At 41.5% G+C, this 20,836-nt stretch overlaps 1 pseudogene; it reads right to left on the minus strand.

Moving 5' to 3' along the window:
- Positions 1–20,329, minus strand: part of LOC133504610 (alpha-2-macroglobulin-like protein 1) — a 30,474-nt pseudogene extending 10,145 nt beyond the window's left edge.
- Positions 20,330–20,836: the final 507 nt, after the last annotated feature.

Below are 20,836 nucleotides of genomic sequence, written 5' to 3' on the forward strand. Positions count from 1 at the left end.
AAGGCCGTTCTCACTCAAATCACAGAAATATTGAATCAGTCCCTGATTCTATTACACCATCAGCAAATGATTACTTTTGAACTCAAAAGCCAAGGGTAATACTTTGTAATTGTTCTTCAGGTTAGTGTACTAAAAAGAAGTTTGGTAACAAAAAAAATGATTGCAAATACTTATTCTGTATGACGGTTTCAATTTTTTTCGTACAGATATTAGCAAGCAGAGTGGCGGTTCAAGCACATGATTTGCTTTCTTATGTGGCAGGATGGATCTGGCCCCCGGCCCTTGAGTTTGTCACCAGTGCATTACAGCGAAGCCTGATTCAAATTAGACATAGTTCATGTGTTCATCTACAGTTTGATATAGCCTTTGTGCACCTTAATTGTTTACCTCTGTTCAATTAGATTGTCATTTATCTAATTATTCTTAAACAGAGGGCACTGAAGAGATGCATGCTGCTGAAGGAAAAAAAAAAAAAAGTAAAAGGCTACAGTTTTGGCTTTCATTCTGGTCCACACTCCCAACTTGGTAAAACCAAGTGGACGAATATAGCCACATATGTCCATGTTTGATTTTGTTTATTTTTATTTTATTTCACTGGTGTTTCCTGACATTTTTCATCACTTACGCATCTAATGTCAACTGTGTCTGTTTGTTCCATGTCTGTTGAAACCCTTTTTTACTGGGTAAGAACTTTGTACTGCCGTGTACTGCTTGACAATGCCGTGACATTAAGATTGAGTTTGATTTGTTGTGGTTTGAAGTGACAACCTAGAGTGCGTTGCACCTGACACGTACTAACCTCCACCACCAGGCTGCGGACCACAGTGTCAATACGGCCGGCGTCAGGGACAGACGCCACCTCTTTGCCACACAGAAAGTTGGTCTTCAGGGCCTCGGCGCTCACCTTCAGGTCGACCTTGCCTTTGTGCAAATAAATTGAGAGGACACGCTAAGGCGTTAGGGTTAGTCCACAGCCTTCAACAAATTTACCATGAACATCTTTCCAGTCCAATTTATTTTTAGGGTTTTTGCTTTCTCCCCAAGAATTCTCTCTTATTCACTGTCATTAATCCCCATTTGTTTCCTCATAATGCACACTCTTCCCAAAGGTCTTTATCTCCCACCCCCTCCCTGTCTTTCACAGCCCAAAATTGTTCTCACTGAGGCCAAGTACAGATCAGCCCCTGAGGAAGACGTTTCCGAGTGTTTCATCAGAGATGCTACCTGACGTATTAGTACAAGTGATTGTCAGCATGTCTCCAAAAGGAAATGGAGCAGCACCATTTGACATTCAGCAGAGCCTCGTCTTCATCGCCGCTTCATGGAAGCAATTAAAACTCCGCAGCTTTCCGGCCAGCTTGCGTGCCAAATACAGCATTTGCACCATAATCTACCCAATTTTGTTTCACATTGTCATTCCCTCGCTCCCTTTTAATTTACTAAATTTGAAACACATTTTTGTCATGGTTCCGGAATACTCTGTTGTTGTAGTTTATACTCAGTCCACGCGGGAAGATATGTACTATTTATAGTGTATAAATCACATTCATTCATTTGCAGGTTTTTTTTTGTCTCAACCCATGGAGAAATATTTGCATTATAATATGTGATATTTCATGTTGTTTTTAAATAATTTAAAACGGAGGTGGACTTAAGTACTCTGATTTTCTCCTATACATCTTTTAAGTCTATGTTGGAACTTGGAGAGCTCAACATTCTTTGAGGTGGTACTTGGTGGAAAATGCTGCTAAACTGCAAAATGACTGTGATGACTATGAGGAACATGAACACCACCAATATGGGCAGCACGGTTGGGCAGCTGGAAAGCATTGGCCTCACAGTTCTGAGGAACCAGGTTCAAACCCGGCCCCACCTGTGTGGAGTTTGCATGTTCCCCTCGTGCCTGGGTGGATTTCCTCCGGGCACTCCAGTTTCCTCCCACATTCCAAAAACATGCAACATTAATTGGACCCTCTAAATTGCCCCGAGGTGTGATTGTGAGTGTGGGTGTTCATCTCTATGTGCCCTAATGTACTTTTCCGCTTTTATTATTTGAAAACTACAGGTATCTAAAACGTCTTCATAGTTTGTCTCACATATCGCTTCCACTTCATATTTCCATATCCTTGCTTGTTTTCATTTTGTTATTGTCTTAAAGTTGTCAAATATTGGATGTATTTAAACTATGATGAGTTCTTGCAAATGTAGTTCTGTGGTGCGCAAAAAAACCCAAAATATATAAAACAACCGGTGAGTTTGACGACCATGACATCAGTGATCTCCAACCTTTATCGAGACAAGGCACATATTTTACAATTGAAAAATCCCACGGCAAACCAACAAATGTAAATGTCACCAAAAATGGATAGATTAATTACTTTATGTATTTTCTGCCATCTAATAGAAGAGGATTTTTTTTTGTTCTGCCTGTCATTGTGCCTCACTGGCATAAATAGATGAATAAAGATCATCATCCAAAATCATTTCAAGTGATGTAGTCGGTATTACCAAGGGCACTTGGAGTGACAATCCACTCGAAGGTTCTGCTCTCATCTCCGCAAAGACACACAGCGTATAGGCAGTCGTCACAGTTCTTGAAGTTATACATGTCAGACTGAGCGAGCGTAACTTTCACCTGCAGACAAACAAACACAGACAGAATCTCTAAGAAAACCAGTATAGTCGAAAAAATAAATGCCTTGAGGAAGAGCTGGTTGCTCCTTGCATATGGGTGGAAAAAGCAACCTAAAATTCCAGCAGTTACTATGCACTCTATATGCTAAAAAAAGTAGGTGGGATGTCAGATTTCATAAAACAGTCCAATTTAAATTATTTTGCATCCTATTCAAAAGGTTAATTAATCTTGTTTTTATTCCACAGCTTGCTAATTCATATTTACCATGATGCATTTGGAGAGATAGTTGAAGACGGTGGCTTTTAGAGTAAAAGCTTCCCCACGGATGACAGAGTAGGGCAGCGTTAGACTGACAAAGAAGGGCTGGAAGGCAGTCAGTCCAATGGTGGGTGCCACACCGAAGCCCACAGAGGAGACACAGAAAGCTCCGGCAGCCCACTTGGTGATGGTGTCTGGGACGGTCTTCTCCACATTCACTAAACCCTTGTCTCTGTTCACACGCACACACAAGAGACAAATCAACATATTTTATTGAGATTAAAGAATATAGATAGAAAATTTAAAAATCTAGATGTGACAGAGAAAAATTTTAAAAATCTCAAAAGTTTTGATTTTCTGCATTTCGTCATCTTTACCCAACAGAAACTAGGTCCCACATCCACGTCTCCGGGAAGAATGTTCTAATGGTCTCCTTCTTCTCCTCATTGTTTTTCCTAAAATTACCACCTAATCCCGCCTCATTGAAAGCCACGGGGACTGGAGCTTCTACAACATTTCCAAAGAAGAGAGAAAATAATTTACCTTTCATTGGAAACCACTCTAATTAGTTGTCAGATTGCAGTCATTGTCACTACAGTTGGCTGAATAGAGGACAAAACCAGTGGCAAATCGAAATACAGCAAACTCTTTTCTGCAAGCGGGAACTATGTTCTTTGGCATACTGAGATGGGATGTTACATGCAACACCAGTGACTATTCGGTGAGCTGTATTTCCTCTGTAAAAGGAATCACTCTGTAACCTTTCCCAGCAAAGCAGAACATTTTCATGTCTTCAGAATAATATAGTTCAATGTAAACAACACAAGGTAGACATCAGATGACTTTCTATCAGCAGTAGAATTGATGAACAAAGATAAGTATGTTCCAATGTGAAATCCGTGAGCAACATGATTACTGTAAAAAGCAAACATACCTCGAAGGAAATACGGAAATGGATAATGTAGGCACTCATTGGGTTTCTTCACATCAGAATTTGTTACAAGCTTGACTCCAATTTCCTGGAAGAGAGATACATTTTCAAATTACAAAACGTTCCTGTCATCGGAGCATGCATTGATGGACTTTATTTTGTGCTTTGGGAAACTGTCATGTGGGAGCAGAAATACACATTTTCCAAAGTTAAAAATGATTCAAATGTAACATCTTATTGATAAAGCAAGGCATCTGGGGTATCACAGTTAGCATGGTGGGCATTTCATATTCCCAGGGGGCCCACTCGAAAACCTGCATGATGTAGAGCAGTGATTCCCAAACTGTGTGCCGTGAGTGCTATTCCGGTGTGCCGTGGGAAGTTATCCAATTTTATGTAATTGCTAAAAAAAACATTCATTTACAAGAAATAATGTATCTTTATTCATCTATTTATGACAGTGAGGCACAATGACAGACAGAACAAAAAAATCCTCTTCTTTTAGATGGCAGGAAGTATATACAGTCAATAATCTATCCTTTTTTGGTGAAATTTACTTTTGTTGGTGTGCTGTGGGATTTTACATTTGTAAAATATGTGGCTTGGCTCTATAAAGGTTGGAAATCACTGCTGTAGAGGTTCTCGACAATCACACCTCATGTGCTATATTAATCTTAATATGGGTCAGGTGGTAAAGTGGTCATCTCACAATCATATTTTTGTTCCATCCATTCATTTTTTTCGGCGCTTATCCCAATAAGGGTGGTGGGAATGCTGGAGCCAATCCCAGCTGTCATCAGGCAGGAGGCAAGGTACACCCTGAACTGGTTGCCAGCCAATCACAAGGCACACAGAGACAGACGACAGTCGCACTCACAGACCTCGGGGCAATTTAGGGTCACCAATGAATGCATGTTTTTGGAAAGTGTGAGGAAACCGGAGTGCCCCTGAGAAAACCCACACAGGCACAGGGAGAACATGCAAACGCCACACAGATAAAAGATAAGGGCCGGGATTGAACCCGGGACCTTAAAACTAGAGGCTAACACTCTTCAGCTTCACAACTGTGCCACCCACATTTTTGTGCCAGATTGTGTAAATGTGTGTTGGTATGACACTAAAATTCCTTCAATCTTTTCCTGAAAATATTCATTACATCGACAACGCCATGAGCACCCTGCTCATTGGTGGGATGCAGAACGGCAATGAATGTGTTAGATCTGCGTGGAAACTATTGCAAGTCAATGGACTGGATGGAATGCAAGCCAGGCTGCATGTGGCCCACGGCCCTGTCCTATACTGTAATTCCACCTCAGAAAGGCATTAAAAGCAGATAATGTCAGTACTTAATGTAGCCTACTTGATTTCCAAGTCTTACTTTAAAGATGCTGTAAACATCGTTCTTCTGAGAGGATGGTCCAAAGTAAGGTGAGCGCTTGCTCCGCCGTTCTAGAGCCACCAGCATCTTGGGTTCAGGCCTTGGGAATGGCCCAGGAAAGCAGTCTTCAAAGTCCTCAATCTCATATGAGTATCCTGACAGCTTCTGGAGAGGGAGTTGATCGTACACCTGCAAACACATATAATTCACAATCCATCACACAATTTGTAATCCATTGTTATTGTCGTCACAATGGTAATGAGTGTAACTGGTTGCGTTCGAGTTGAGAAGATAAAGTCGTGTTCCTAGAAAACAGGATGCGGTGGTATCGAATATGAGATTTTTATGGAGAAGTTTTACATAGTGCAAACGTGAAAGACCAAATTTGTCTTGAAGTTTGATTCCGGCATTACTTGCTATGTGTCCCACACTACCGCCATGTTTTTTCAAACCACCTTTATTGGTGGTCCGACATTTATAGCACTTTGTCAAACGTCACACAAGGCTAGAAACAAACAAACTATAAATTCATCAAAATGATTTTTACATTTCATGATTATGTATTACGTTACAGTCTGTATGAAAGCTGTCTTGAATTTGTTGGAAAAAAAAATAAAAAGTATCTCTGCCGTAGGTGTACTGCTAACAAGTGGATTTGGCATTTCATCTATAATCCAAAAGGGTTGTACAGTAATGTGATTTTTTTCATCTCTTCACCACACTGCAGGAATTTTCGTCCTTTAAAAATGTTTTCAGTGATAATAAGATGCAGGGGGAGCCTTGGTTAACGACAGAGCTCCATTGTGACGATGTGACGATAATTTGTAAGCAAGTCAGAATGTGCCATTGTCCATCATCAACACAGTCGTGGTAAATTACCTTAAAAATACAGCAATTACACATTTATTTGTATCACAAAAACTTCTATATGTATGTATTTCTTTTGACTTCTCCCATTCTTGGTCACCACAGAATGTAATCTCAGATGAACGCTCATATTTGTTTGGCAGTTTTTACGCCGGATGCCCTTGCTGACGCAACCCCTCTGCACAAAAATTTCTATATCATACTAGAAATATATAACAATCAAATTAAAATGGTAAGAAAAATAGTAAATAAGTCTGTTTTCTTGTGCCAGGAATACACGATGTGTATGTATGTATTACACAATATTCTTATTTTGCTTCGCACCGATACATTGTATAATTTTCCATGTTTTAGACAATGGAAAAGAGCCAGAGTGCCTAATATGAATCCCCACAGGCAGAGGGACTCATTTAAATTCCATTTAGGAAAGCCCAGGAGAACGGATTTGATCCCTGAACCTGAGACGCCTTGATTGCCAATCCAATCTTGTCAAATTTCATACAGGGAAGGGATCTTACATATTCAACAGTGAGTTCCCTCTCCGACTGCAGCAACAGGATGCTTTGATCAATGGCCCGAACAGAGCACAAGGAGCCTGGCTCAGCCTGGAGTTTCAATGTGCTCTTCTCTGCTGGAAGCTCTTGGAGAGATGAAAACTGAACAGAAACCTGTATAGAAGACAACAGTGGGTCAGTGGCGATAAATCCAGTGTTCAAAAGATCTTAATTCCATTGAAACAAGCATTTTTAATTTTTTATTGTACATTTAAAAATTAAACAGCTCCATCCTTGTTCTTGAGACAGAGCTGGATGGTGAAATCCTGACTGTCTGCCACAACCTCGCCACCAGGCAACACAGTGTAAACTACAACCTGTGCAAAAGGCGCCAGGTTGATCACTTCATGGAGGGAGATGGACAACTCTCCTTTGTTCACTGACAGAGGTAAGAACATACGTGAAATATTGTAGAAACCTAATAAAAATATTGCAAGCAATCCAAAATGTTTTGTTTTAATTATCTCTGTTTTCATGTTCGATGCATCTGCGACGCAACACAAAACCTACTGTATCTTTATTTTGGGGCAAGCGCAAGGTTCGCTGCGCGCTTTTACTAATTTGGCATACAGGTCTGGGAAAAGATGATCCTACTCGTCAAACGAGGTTATGTACTTTGACATGTGCCAGGCTCATGTGGTCATTTGGCTAATCTTACATCTGCACATGTAACGCGATTTTGTTGGATTTGGTCGTTGTCTTGGCCAGACAGATTTTGAAGTCTCTGTACCTGTAGTGGATTTTGGACATATTCTCTTTAAAAAATGTGTGAACAGCTCACATCAAGCCCGGTGAATCATTGTACAAATAAATTCACTGAAAGCATCCGTCCATCGATTTTCTTAGGTTCTTATCTTCACAAGGGTCGCAGGGAGTGCTGGAGCCTATCCCAGCTGTCAAAGGGCAGGAGGCAGGGAACACCCTGAACTGGTTGCCAGGCAATCACAGGGCACATCGAGACAAACAGCCGCACTCACAATCACACCTAGGGGCAATTTAGAGTGTCCGATTAATGTTGCATGTTTTTGAAATGTGGGAGAAAACCGGAGTGCCCGGAGAAAACCCACCCAGGCACGGGAAGAACATGAAAACTCCACACAGGCGGGTCTGGGATTGAACCCGGGACTTCAGAACTGTGAGGCCAACGGTTTCCAGCTGCCCCACCGTGCCGACTTTGTTGCAATTTTATCATTATAATTTAGACACGCAGCAGAACCTTCTCTCTCCACAAAGGCTGTTCATTCTTGATGAAAACTTCAGTACTGTCATCTTTTTTCTTTGAGCAACCTTTGTGAAAAGCGTTTCCATGATTCGTTGTTCCCACCCGATCTGCGTTTGACCCTTCTACACCTGCGCACATCGACTGCCACAGAAAACTACGGCAAACCCACTCAGACAAACTGTCTACATCATTTGTCTTGCCTGCACGACAGAAATTACAGTACAGTATGTCGTTATGAAGGCTCTGACCCCTCATATAGACCAACACAAGAGATAATGACTTGATGGATCGTTTTGGGAAATTAAATTGTTTCAAGGTGGCCCTTGCTAAAAAAAAATGTATGAGAGTCTTTGATTCAACTACCACATCTTAAGAATATGAATCCAGCCTACCCAGTAACAATCTACATGCGTATCAAAAAGAATAAATGTCATATTGAATCACCTGTACCCACACGAACAGCCATTTGGATATGACCGTGCTGCATGACTGCACCTTTGGACATCACCTTCGAAGTACACACACAACAAGAGGTCAAGTGCGAGTTGTCCCACACAGACATTTGGAACTTGTATATTCATTGGACACAGTGATGGCATTTCTCGTCAGACTGACTTTGGAGATATTGACAGTAACAGGACTCACCAAATAGAAAAAGTCAAGGGTCTTCTGTCCCTTCTTGAGCTCCTCTCCCTGGATGATGTACTTAGCTCTTACTGCGGCATCTTTGTCACAGGAGATCATTTCGTTGACCTGCATGAACTTCAAAAAACTACTGCTCTTGGAGTAGAAGGGAGAAACACTGTGGTAAGCTGTCCAGTACTCTGGTTTCCGTATATCTGGAACATACAGTTCATTGTCTTCATCTGGTTTGGATTTGGCCTGTTAACATCAAAACAAAACCATTGTGAAATTCTCAAGAGGAAGCATTAACGTGACCAGAAGCAAAGAGCCACTTTGAATTTAGTTTGGGCCAAGTTGACTTAGTTTAGTTTAGCTTTCAAACTGAAGGTCAGGGGCCACCCAAGGAATCCCAAGGAATAATGTTTGCAATTGGGGGGATCAAACTTTCATCTCAACAAAGGCGGGCTGCAAAAAGATTTTCAGAACTACTGTCTTAGGTAGAGTTTTCTTATACTTCTTTCTTTCAAAGGTATTTGAACACATAGCAGTGATTAACACAATACGTCATCATCTCATGTTCCCCATGTTGTGTGGGAAATAATCTTCTGAGTGTGTCTGTTTGATTTTCTATTCCTGCCTCTTTTCTTGTTGGGCTTTGTGCTAATATTATTGTGTCCCATAAATTCTGCCTAACAAGTGGCCAGGAGGCCATGCGACAAGACCAGGAAACAGAATCTGGCCAATGGGTGCGTCTTCCATATAGTTACAAAATGTATTCCAGTTGCAAAGATTTTGTCATGAATCAACTTGTTCGTAATGTACCACAGTTGCCGAAAAGAAAGGACTAGTCACAAACCTCCAGATTTACATGGTCCCTCCAGTTGCTGGTGTCCAGTGAAAACCAGGCCACGCCTTTTGTGTTTGTGGTGAGTGTTAACTTGACCGAGTTTGGGGCAAATAAGTACACAGGCTCATTGGCCACAGGTTCGCTGTCTGGACCAGTCATTTTGATCTGCAAGCAATATGTATCAGGACAAAATGGTCTGTTGTTAAAAAGAACATTCTTTAACCTTAAAAATGTCACTGAAATACCCTACAAAATTAAATATGTATACATTGTGCATGTCAGTAAGCTTATATTGGTGATGTTGCAAAATATGGTTGGGCTTGGGTTTAATACTTTGGTTGCTTGAGAGGCATCCTGGCTCCTGAAAGGCAGGAGACCCTGGTAAGTTGCAACAAAAGCCATAACTAGAGTGCCACCATCTTGACCCTTTTGTTTGATGTACTTGCTCCTCAAGAGCCACCTCAATGTAAATACTCTCTGTAAAACTAAAACAGCCCAATATTTCCGTCATGCTAATTCCCAATAATTGACCCAATAAGACCATAATAATCACAAAAATACATGACCACAATGGATTTTAAACAAATAAGATGTTTAGATTTCCACCTTTCAGAGATTTAGAAAAAAAAAATGATATTTAGCATTTCGGAATTGCAGCAATTTTATTAAGGATTAGGGATCCAAAAGGATTTGGATGGAATTGTAAATTTTTAACCCAAGAGAACCCATGGGGTGACATATGACCCAAAGTAATTAATGGCCCATTGTATAAACACAACACACCACAGTTACTCTTTTTACCCTTAAACCCCAACGTCTCTTATGTGTCTCCATTAAATCCATTGTTTTTTAGAAGTTAAGGACCACTGGGTCATATGTGACCCATTATCTCTTGGGTTAATGACAAAGCACTAGAGACAATGGACACATTCTAACTTTTCTACCTGGAGATACTTTGCTAGAACATTTAAGTTAATTTCACTTTTTTGTGAAACAAGTAACAAGGGCGCACTGTTGGGTTGAGGTCGTTTTTTTTTTTCAACTCGTGTGCAACTCAAGTCATTTGGAAGGTTAAAAAAATTCAAATTTTTCAGAAGTTTTTCATCCTTGCTTGGATCCCAGAAGGGAAAGTCAAGTTCAAACTTTTGTGCACTGAAGACAAAAGTAATGCGTACAAGCTAGCGTCACAAGTGAGGAAAACCTTTTCAATTAAAGCTTAAAGGCTACACTTCAATAACATCAACAGGACTGTCATTCATCGCCATTCCGGATATGTATTCATCTAAAATGCTGTCCAAATACATCTGGACTTGACTGTACTTTATCTTTTGATTCTTGGATTGACATGGTTTTAGACTAACTTTCATAATGCTTAAAAAATTAACTACCTTTCCCTCAAATGGGATGCCGGGCTTGTATGCTTGAGGTATATCTTCAAAAGTGACTGTTCTGATCTGGGCACTGAAAGTTGCCCGCCCTGTACCTACCAGGATCACCCCTACATGGGAAATATGATAAGGCAGGCATTAAAGTCACAGAATGAACATTACGGGAAGTTGAATATTCCACTGGTTTACCTGTGCCTTCCTCCTCAATTTCGGCATCCACCTCAAAATTATCGTCATACATATTGTTGTTGAGGGCAAAGTATGCCATGTTCACAATTTGTGTAGCACAACCACTCCGGTCAGTCTAGAAGAGTGTCACATTTAGACTCAAACACTTGATTGAAGCAACAATCAATAGTATGATGTCAAATACTCACATTTTATATGTCTTGCAGAGGTCCTTTACTAATGAGGGACGCCAGTAAAAGGGAAAAGCATTCCTACAAAACTCTGCTTTGACTGAGCCCACAACTGGTTTTCCATAAGTGTATCTGCAGGGAGAAGCACAAGTTTATTTCATACAGACTTTTTTATCTTTACTATTCGAACTCACATCAGTGATGATTGCCGTCTGCTGACAATTTCACACACACACACGCACGCACACACGCATACACACACGCACCCACACAAAACTGGTGATAAGGCAAAACAAGAACTATCAGACTGACTACTACAAAATGTGGGCAATAAATTGCTTACTCACAACCTACAAGACGTATTACTGATGAAGATGAAGAGCATGGAATAACATTAAATTATTAGTACAAAGCAATGATTTTCATACCATTTGCAAAACATTTAATGGAAACATGTTTTTTTTCTACAAGCTAAAAGTTTCAACACCTCCCTGAAGCTTTCTTTCCCTTTAAAAAGTGACGGCGAAGAGGCAGAGTAAAACTAAAACACTCACTTCCCACAAATCTTCAACGTGATCTGCTGGTCCAAAATTGAAATCACACTTGGGAGGCGAACACTCACCTCAAATTTGGGCAAAACTGAAAGAAAGCTCAAAATAAATAAATGTGAACAAAAAGAGATCACAACTGCATAGTAACTATAGCAGACCATATTCCTTGATGTCAAAGGTGTGAGAGATCTTCTCTCCTTTTTCTGTTGTGGCAGTGATTACGTAGGTTCCTTGTGCTGCCTCTGGAATTATGGGATGGGAAAGATCAAGGATTCCAGCGGCAACAAATTTATCCAACCACTGAGCAATTCGATTGGAATTGGAATCCTACATTAAAACAGACAGAAGAAAGAAGCTTATTAACATTGTAGTGGCCTCGTTTGGGGTTGAATAGTCACAATCACCAAACAACCTGAAGAGGGACAATATTACTGTTTACTTCCTGGAGCACATGATTGGTAACAATGTCCAGCTTTGTCTAATATCTGACTGAATAAAAAAAAACAAGTATTTCCACTGTATGTTGTGTATCGAGTGAGTGAATGAGTGAGTGAGAAGAGACCATTAGGATACGCAAGATTCTCCTGAGATTCATAGCAGTGATTCAGTGAAATCCCCCTTGAAGAAACATACCCATTATACCAGGTTTTAAACACAACAAAATTTCCCTTTCAGTGTGGCTCTCAATGACCACGCGGGCGAACAGAATGTTTCGGCGAGGCCCAAATTGGGCTTCTTACCTGAAGCTCCACCACTGTGTACTGAAAAAGAACAAAAACATGCCAAAGTCATGACTTGCTGTAATTTACAATAAAATACTTTGATATAATTTTACAGTCATGAAGTAGTTTCCATTGCACCGAGGAACCTTTATTGTCACACAGGTGCATGCAACAGAAGTGTGAAGCCGTGTACCTCCATCATGCATTCCGCCTTAAAATGTTGAACTTTTACCTTAGTAAAGATTTTTTCTCCTTCATCTTCATGAACGTGAAGGATAAACCACATCATTGATCATTTATATTCAAGGTACCCACAGTTCAATGAATGCTACTCTTAATTAACGCTCACTTTATATATTGTTTTTAATGAAACCCAGGCTGTGGGTTGTGTGCACCAGAGTGACAACCCAGACAGTTTTGGAAAGGGTTCAACTTTAGAACAGGTAAAAGAAAAGTGAGCCTCAAGTACTAATAAATGCAGAGAAATGTTCTTACTCTGCGCTCAAGTGGACCACCTATGCGAAGTCACTGTCAGAATCATGACACTTTTGCCAGCCAGATGGCAAAAGTATGGGAATGAAGTACTTTCGGAAAAGTTTTGATACTTGCCCAAAAAACAACAGTGGCGAAAGTGCTCAAACCTTTCCCTGGAAGTAAAAAATGTACAGAATTGTACATAAAGTCCCACTGACATCCCTATATACATTGTAAAATAGATTTGTGTGTTTTGACAATTACATATAATATTATTCACTTTAATGTCTATACACAAAAAATAAATATGGGCGGATGGCGTGTCATTCATGCGCAAAGTTGTGGAAGTCTCACTCGACATCCACATGGCTACCACTTGGTCGCCATATTTCCTGCTACATCATTTACAGCTGTCACACTAATACAGTCGCTATTGAGAAGATGCTGTGCCACCTGCTATGCTGTCGTCTATGGGAGACGAATAACAGCGATTTTCAGACTTTTCCAACGCCCCTTCTGATATGGAAGCTCTTTTCGAAGAAGAGAACAGCTCACAATCGAGTGAAGTGACAGGGGCAATATTACCCTATCATATAGAGCTATATTTAGTTGATATGCGGATCACCACAGGCTCCCGACCGTAGGTATGACAGTATGTAGCGTACTCAGCTGCGAGCGACGACAATGCCATAAAGCGGCCCGGCCTGGCCCCGATGAGCCATCGTCGTGTATCCCTGGGTGTACCCCGTCTCTTAACCAAAGTCCACTTACCTTCAGCTTGCCTATGTCCCTAACGAGGATAAGCAGTTCAGAAAATGGATGGAGATTTTCTGATCTGCCCAGATTATTGTAATGTTTTTACTCGGCGCCAAAATGGATAAAATAAATTAAAATAAAAACAGGTCAGATTAAATGAAAAGACCACTATTAATTTCTACTTTGGAAATTGAGTTTTTTACAGAACAACATAATCTTCCTTTCGGGTTGTCCCGTTAGTGGTCGCCACAGTGTGTCATCTTTTTCCATCTAAGGCAATGTCCTGCATCTTGCTCTCTAACACCAACTGCCCTCATGTCTTCCCTCACAATATAAACCAACCTTCTCTTTGGTCTTCCTCTTGCTCTTTTGCCAGGCAGCTTTATTCCCAGCACCCTTCTACCAAAATACTCACTCTCTCGCCTCTGGACATGTCCAAACCATCAACGTCTGCTCTCTTGAATATTGTCTCAAAAACATCCAACTTTGGCTTTCCCTCTAATGAGCTCATTGCTAATCCTATCCAACCTGCTCACTCCTAGTGAGAACCTCAAAATCTTCATTTCTGACAGCTCTGCTTCATGTTGTCACTTCAGTGCCTCTCTCTCTCTTCCACACATCATGGAGGCCTCACCACTGTTTTATAAACTGTGCCCTTCACCCTAGCAGAAACTCTTCTGTCACAAACACACCAGACACCTTCCGTTCCAACCTGCCCTGTTTCAACCTGCTTGGACTCATTTCTTCACTTCCTTACCACACTCACCATTGCTCTGGATTGATGACCCCAAGTATTATAATTCATCCACCCTTGCTATCGCTTCTCCCTTGAGCCTCGAACTCATCTCATTCACGCACATATATTCTGTTTTACTTCAGCTTCTCTTTATTCCTCTCCTTTCCAGTGCATGCCTCCATCTTTCTAATTGTTCCTCCACCTGCTCCCTGCCTGTCTGACAAATCGCAATGTCATTGGCGAACAACATGGTCCAAGGGAATTCCAGTCTAACCTCATCTGTCAACCGACTTATTACCACAGCAAACAGGAAGCGGCTCAGAGCTGATCCTTGATGAAGTGCCACCTCCACTTTAAGTTCTTCTATCATACCTACTACACACTTCATAACTGTTCTGCTGCCCTCATACATGTTCTGTACTATTCCAACATATTTTTCTGCAACACCAGACTTATGCAGGTAGTACCACAGTTCCTCCCTTGGTTATCTGTCATGGGCTTTCTCTAGATCCACAAAGACAAAATGTAGCTCCTTCTGACCTTCTCTGTACTTTTCTACTAGCATCCTCAAGGCAAATAATGCATCTGTGGTACTCTTTCTAGGCATGAAACCATACTGTTGCTCGCAGATACTTACTTCTGTCCTGAGTCTAGCCTCCACTACTCTTTCCCATAAATTAACTGTGTGACTCATCAACTTTATTCCTCTCTAGTTCCCACAGCCCTGTAAGTCACTTTTCCTCTTAAAAATGGGAATGAGCACACTTTTCCTCCATTCTTCACGCATCTTCTTGCCACTAGTGTTCTGTTGAATAAGTTGAATGAGTTGGAGAAAACCTCCACAGCCACTTCTCCTTAATTGCCTCAATCCCTCCACAGGTATGTGATCAGGACCAACTGCCTTTTCATTTTCCATCCTCTTTAGTGTGTTTCTAACCTCCCCTTTACTAATCATTGCCACTTCCTGGTCCTTCACACTTGCCTCTTGTACTCTTCCTTCTCTCTCATTTCCTTCATTCATCAACTTCTCAAAAATTTTCCTTCCATCTGTTTAGCATACCACTGGCACCAGTCAACACATTTCCTTCTCCATCCTTTGTCACCCTTACCTGGTGAACATCCTTCCCATCTCTATCCCTCTCTCTGGCCAACCTTCTCCTTCTTTCGTGTCAAACCTACTGTACATGTCGTCATCAGCCTCTTTAGCCTTTGCCACCTCTACCTTTGCACTACGTCGCATCTCAATTGATTCCTTTCGCCTCTCCTCAGTCCTCTGTGTCCCACTTCTTTTCTTGTATGACTTCCTGCATTTTGGGGTTCTACCACCAAGTCTCCTTCTCCCCTTTCCTACCAGAAGACACACCGAGTACTCTCCTGCGTGTATCTCTGATCACCATGGCTGAGATCACAGATAACGACTTCAAGACGGCTTAGAGGAAATTCTGGTCCACCAAGCTCCTCCCACACCTTTTTTTTTCTTCTCAGGAGGGGGAAGAAGTGCTACATCGACACCGTGTGTAGTGAAGATCTGGCACTGGTAACCTCAACTGGGGACGTTTTGAGTTGGTCGGGAGAATACTTCGAAGACTTCATCAATTCCACCGACACGCCTTCCCATGAGGAAGCAGAGTCTGGGTTCACTGAGGTGCTCTCAGAGGTGGTTCAAAGCTCCTCGGTTGCAGGGGCCCAGGGGTGGACGAGATTCGCCCGGAGTTCCTATAGGCTTCGGATGTTGGGTCGCTGTCCTTGTTGACATGCCTTTACAACATTGAGTGGACATCAGGGACAGGGCCTCTGGTTTGGTAGACTGGGGTGGTGGCCCCCCTTTTTTAAAATGAAGACTGGAGTGTGTGTTCCAACTACAAGGGGATCACACTCCTCAGCCACCCAGGTAAGGTCTAATTCAGTGGTCCTGGAGAGGAGGGTCCAACGAGAAGATAGATCTCTGATTAGCGAGGAGCAATGTGGTGGTTGTCCAAGCTGTGGAAAAGTGGATCAGCTTTATATCCTCTGCAAGATGCTCAAGGGTTAGTGGGAGTTCTCTCACCAGTTTACATGTGTTTTATGGACTTTATGTTTTGACCGTGTCCCTTGGGGATTCCTGTGGAGGGGAGTTTGGGGTACCGAAGGGTTGTTTATTCCCTGTACAACCAATGTCAGAGGTATGTTCACCGGCAAAAAGTCACACCTGCTTCCGTGTAGGGTTGGAGTCTGCCAAGGCTGCCCTTTGTCATCAATTCTGTTCAGAACTTTTATGGACAGAATCTTGAGGTGCACCCGAGGCGAAGAGGGTGTCCGGTTTGGTGGCTTAAGCATTGCATCTCTGCTCTTTGCAGATTATGTGGGTCTGTTGGGTAGATCAAGATATGATCTCCAACAGTCACTGCAGCGATTTGAGACTGAGTGTGAAGCAGCTGGGATGAAAATCAGCACCTCCAAATCTGAGACCATATTCCTCGGTCGGAAAAGGGTGGCGTGCCCTCTCCGGGTCAGGGATGAGACTCTGCTGCAAGTGGAGGAGTTCAAGCATCTTGGAGTCTTGTTCACGAATGAGGGAAGAATGGATCGGGAGATCGACTGCCGGCTTGGTGCAGCATCGGCAGTGATGCAGACTTTGTATCAGTCCGTTGTGGTAAAGAGGGCACTAAATTGAAAGGCGAAGCTCTCAATTTACAAGTCAATCTACTTTCCTAACCTCGCATATGGTCACAAGCTGTGTGTTGTGACCGAAAGAACAAGATTCTGGAGCTAAGCGGCAAAATCCCTCTGCAGGGTATATGGGCAATCTCTTAGAGATCGTGTGAAAGCTTGATATCAAGCCGCTGCTCCTCTGCATTGAGAGGACCCAGATGAGGTGGGTAGTGCATCTGATTCATCCCGAGACGACCCATAAAAGCGGAAGAAGATGGATGGATGGATGGATGGATGGATGGATGGATGGATGGATGGATGGATGGATGGATGGATGGATGGATGGATGGATGGATGGGTCAGATGCAGTGTGAGGCAAATGAACTGACAGCATGTTTATCACACTACTCCACACAGGACGTCACACGAACGCTGGCTTCAAAAAACAAAAAACAGCCCTCTTTTCACAACCCACTCTCTTCCACAAAAATAGAGGCTACTCCTTAATATTTCTCAGAAATCACAATAGAGAAAGTTTCCCATTAAATTCAGGTAAAGAACCCTTTGAAAGAGAAAAACTAATTGAAAACTTACCATTCGGTCCACAGGGATGAAACCGGAATCCATGGAAACAATTCGGAATTGCACTGTCGAGGAATGTAGTCAGTTAATCAAAAAGTCTTCAAGCATTGCTTTAAGTGCATTCCATAAAGGTAAAATATTAAAGCAAAAAGGAAAGGGGACATTTCTGTCCATGTTATGCCTCAAAACATGGTTCTCAAGTAGAAAATGAGCGTGCAAAATAAATTTGTGGAATAAAGAGCAGAATAGAGAATGAATGTAAAAAGAAGCCAAAGGAACAAGAATTGTGTCTTTTGCCTTGTGAAAAGACATTCCGACCAGCAACGGGGCCCAACCTTTCTTTCACTACAGACGAGTAACACACACAACAATAACTACACGGACAAGTGTGTTACAAAATACATTTCACAATGTACTTATCACGATGAGAATATAATAAGTACACGTAAAGTAGTATTTTATAATATTGTATTTGAATTGGTCAGTGCTGTCTGAGGAAAATCCCATGCATTTCACGATTTTCAATCTGCCACAGAGCTATGTTTGCTGTTCTCCATTGTGCACTGTAAGTCCCAAAAATACAAACTTTAAACAAGATGAGTAACAAAAGTGACAAATAAATATTTGTTTGTCCAGGAGAGCTGCTACACAGCTATGAAAGTTATAAATGTGTGTTATGTCTGTTCACAATATAAAATTTGTAAATGATGGATTTTGTTTTATTTTGAAATTGCTTCATGTATTTTAACAAGGGCGGCACGGTAGAGCAGCGTTGGCCTCACAGTTCCCCGTGCCTCCGTGTGTTTTCTCCGGGCACTCCGGTTTCCTCTCAAATCCCCAAAACATGCATTAATTAGACCCTATAAATTGCCCCTGGTTGTGATTGTGAGTGCGACTTTTGTCTGTCTCATGTACGCTGCAATTGGCTGGCAAACAGTTCAGGTATACCCTGCCTCCTGCCCATTGACAGCTGGGATAGGCTCCAGCATTTCCGTGACCCTGGTGAGAATAAGCAGCTTAGAAAATGGATGGATGGCTAATTTAATTAGCAATATTTTTCACAATTATGATGGATGGATGATTAATTATTTGTAATTAATTAATAATGCAATAATGAATATAAATATGTAATTATATCACTAATACATAAGATATACATTGATTGCAATTAACTGATTAATTAATTAACCATATGATAATTAATTACAATTAATTATTAATTTTGTAATTAACCAATAAAGTGAGATTTTATTCGGCACTTCTGACTCATAATTACTTACTACTGTTAATATATTGTCGTACTGTGTAGAGATAGACTAGTTATACAGCAACGAGCAATTCCAACCCAAAACAGTTCTCAACTCTCAATATTTTGATTGTGGTGACACTTACCAGTCTGTCCAGGTTTGTAGACAGGTTTATCAGTCTGGATAATGTGGATAAAAGCAGGGGGCACAATGAGGATTTTGGTCTTCTTGTTCATGGAGCCACTCTCTCCTTTGACAGTGACATTTATGATTGCCACAGTATTTTTGCGCACTGCTGGGACCTACGGGGCCCAGAATCACACACGTCAGACAGAGAAGACAACAGAAAAATTTTAAATTGAGGAAAGCGAGGAGAGACAAACAGATTTCAGGGTCCTTTGCACAAATATGATGAATCCCAATAGGCCCTTTGTTGCAAAAGAAAACCACTTAGCAGGGTCACCAATAAAACTATATAATAATATATATAATATAAAAAAAAAGAGCATATGATTTCACAATGTGAATGGATTCAACAGAAAGACATCTTTGTTGAGGACCAGTTCGAAAAATACCAGACAAGGACTCTCACGGGATTAAACTCTGGGGAACCGTGTCCAATCAGTTAGTCATTTTCAGAGACTGATTGGGGTCACTCGGATGGTCACTTCCCATTAAAAAAAAAAAAAAAAATGCAAGCGCTAGGCCAGCTGTACTCCTAATTTTTTCGTACATGGCGCCAGCTCCAGAATTTGGTACATAATGTTGGATAAATGGAAAGCTGGATGAATCAATAAATATAATTGAGGTGATGACAGACCTTAAAGTTCATGCATTGGTAAAAGTCCTGTCTGATCTCCTTCTCCAGGATGACAGTACTGCCAGAGTCCACATCCAGGGTGATAGTCAACGTGACGAACTCCGTGGGGCCGTGGATGAGGGCGCACAAGGTTTCCTGCTCGCCTCCTCTCACCTGAGAGCTCACAGTCACCACAAAGATGCTGCACAGATAGAGACAAGACAAAAATTACGCTGGGAAGCAACGTCCATGTCACATAACTGGAATATTTTCCAAACAGCAAAATTTCGCAAAATACTAAAGCGTGAAATGTCGGATATCTGTTTATTGCGTATAATTGAAACCAACAAGGTGTTTTAAGTGAACGTTCATGATCTTAATTGCTTTGTAAGAACAATGGTATCAAGTTTAGTGACCAGGTCTTAAAAACAACTAAACAAACAAAGAACAAATTTAACAGCAGACATATGCTTATGTTGAGAGCTCACATTGCATTATAAATTTGATTGAGCAGTACTACAAAGTAAAATGCAGATATGAAAATGACATTATAAAATAGAGATCAATCGACGATAAAAGCACATTATTCCAAAACTTGGATTTGTAATATGAATACACCCGTCGTGAGGACACCCAACTTGTGATGATGACGTCGAGCAGTAGCGTCTCCATTGGCCCTACTTACGTGTCATTGAGATGAGCCGAGGAGGCACTTTGCAGCACGACAGATGCAAGGATGGCCAACAATGATTGGAGGAGAGGTGCCATGTTTGCGGAGCACACACAGCGCTTTGTTCAGACGGGGCTCAGAGAGACTTCAGCACCAGAGTACTTGGACACTGGTGAACTGTCTGCAGAATGTTGTGGACTTGGCTTTTTTATAGTCCAGCTCCCCACCACATCCCCCCGCAAACTCTACCAATACTCGCCCCACATTCTGTGTTGTTTTGCAATCTCCATCCTGCTGCCAAACGAGTTTCGCTTCCCAAAAGTTCAAAACTGGACTGGCCTGGTGCCAATTGTTCACTCCAACAAGCAATTCATGAGGAATTTGAGAGACGTGGGTGTGGGGATCGCCAATGGCAACTATTGTTTTGCTTCTGTCACAATTTTCAAGCCTGCAGCATCACCTCCAAAAAGTTCCAAATTATTGATCATGTGTTATCGTAATTCCTGAGCCAGTCGGTAGGTAGGTGTGTATACAGCTAAAAAAATAATAGTTTGGGGGGCAGGGGTAACATAATCTTGTCAGAATGTAACAAAAGATCTGCGCAT

Source organism: Syngnathoides biaculeatus, chromosome 8 (genome assembly GCF_019802595.1).
Source record: "Syngnathoides biaculeatus isolate LvHL_M chromosome 8, ASM1980259v1, whole genome shotgun sequence".
Lineage (NCBI taxonomy): Eukaryota > Metazoa > Chordata > Actinopteri > Syngnathiformes > Syngnathidae > Syngnathoides > Syngnathoides biaculeatus.